Genomic DNA, 2,099 nt, shown 5'->3' with positions numbered 1-2,099 from the left:
CATCTGACGACGACCAAAGATATTGTGGTCCACCTAAATTGAGCAGCGAGATCTACTGACAATCTGTATGTGTTCAATTTTAAGTGTACTAGAACATGTTTCCCGCTTCCTGATATGCCCCAGCCATCAAGAACTTCCAGAGTACTCCTTACATCGGGTGAGCAGACAACCATTCAGAGAGAAGATAGATTCAGAATTCTATAACTTATTGTTTCAGAGGGGTTGAGAAGTAGAAGGTTGCATATGCTGTGTACCAGGTCGGATTAGAAGTCATGCAAAGGAGACAGCATATGACTAACAGATAAGAGGTATTTCACATATATAACATGCAGAGAAATAGAGTTGCATATGTTGTGTACCAGGTCGGATTTAAAGTCACGCAAAGGGACAACATATGACTATCAGACAGAAAGAAAGAAAACGATATTCTACAGACCTAATTTATCGGAATTTACCAGTCGCCCCATCCAACCAGAATTAAGGACAGAATCCGCACATCGAGGAAAAGTGAATCCACAGTACTAGATACGGGTTATTTAATGTGACCGGTAGATTCTCATGTATATATCCATGCTCAACCTATCCGAGCGTCGTATTGTCAGGCTGAACGGATCTAACTAGGTCAAGATTTGTCAAGTCTATAAATTTCCTAAGTTCAACTCTGCCTAGTCATGTCCATTTTAAAAATTTTCGTGCCTACCGACGCATCAAACCAGAGCATAGACCCTTCAACTTTGGGTACGTTACGCAAACTCAGGTTGCCTGTTATCACTTGCCAATTTCATTTCCCAAAAACATCTCCATGCAAGCACATTCCAATACAGACCTATTTTTGATTTTATGATTTTCTAATGTTTTTGGATTTTTTGATTTTTGTTGTTTTTTTTTGGATTTTTGAAAATTTTCTAATTTTTGTTTTGTTTTTATTTTTCCCCTAAATTTGTGCATAGGAGAGAAACGAAAGTAAATGCACAAATTTAAACTATCCTAAAACAAAAATTAGTCTTTAAAGCAAATCAGCTTAAGAAAAACTCAGGAGTATAGAGAAGAAAACGCAAACCGTAATTCACCGATTGAATCTGCATTCTGAAGGTCTGAGAACAGCAAGCATAATCTCTGAACAGATCCGAAAATTCTTCATATCATTAAGCACTAACCCCATTTGTGATCTCTTCCTTTCTTCCTTTCCTGCAAAAGGACACATACTCTCAACAAAGATCTGAATGTTGTACAGTTCAGAGATGTCTCCTATCATGTGCTTGGAACAACCACTATCAACAAACTGAAATCTGATGATATGCCTCCATAGCTGCTCCGACACAGAGCGGGATCAGTTGGTCTTTGGAACACAGTCCATTTTGAAACTGGGTCGACCTTTGTCATCCTTGCACGGTACTTTCTCCCATGACATGTCCTATTTATCATAAACAGAAGATGTAGAAATATTAGAGTCGTTAGTTGATTTGGGAGATTGAACCTTTGGTACCCATTTGTAGTTGGGTTTAACCTATTTCTTTTTCGATCCGATGGGTGCCTCAGCACTTGCTTTGGAACTTGAAGCCGTCTGCCTAGATGACTTTGACCTGACTGGTCTTGGCTTCACATGAGCACCTCTTGAGCTAGACTTCTGGGCCAGCATTCCCTTCTTGTTCTTGGGAGTTGGATGCTTGACCTTGGGAGTTGGATACTTGGCCTTGGGATTCGGATTCTTTGCCTTATGGGTTTGATTCTTGGCCTTCTGCGCGTTCCAGTCACCATTATTTGAACGTGACCTGGAAGGGTTTCTTTTGAAGTATCTCCCACTTGGCGTGTTTTTCCATCCTTGTGCGTTGTAGGGAACGTAAGCGCGATTTGGACAGTTTCGGGCAATGTGTCCAGGTGTTCCACAGTGAAAACATGTCTTTTTCTTCACTGTGAAGTTGTTTCTTCCTTCCCCTGGTGGCGTATCTTTGCCTTGTCTCTGATTTTTCCGACATGCACAATTGCAGGAGGTACTCTGTTTCGCTGGAATTGGTAGCCTATATTTCTCAACGACAGGTTGATCAGAAGCAGTTGAGTTCGAAGCAACAAATTTAGAGTTCAAGGAGTCATTGGTTTTG

This window comes from Lactuca serriola, chromosome 9 (genome assembly GCF_051521515.1).
Source record: "Lactuca serriola cultivar US96UC23 chromosome 9, Lser_US96UC23_V15, whole genome shotgun sequence".
In the NCBI taxonomy this organism is placed as follows: domain Eukaryota; kingdom Viridiplantae; phylum Streptophyta; class Magnoliopsida; order Asterales; family Asteraceae; genus Lactuca; species Lactuca serriola.
This window is presented reverse-complemented; position numbering follows the sequence as displayed.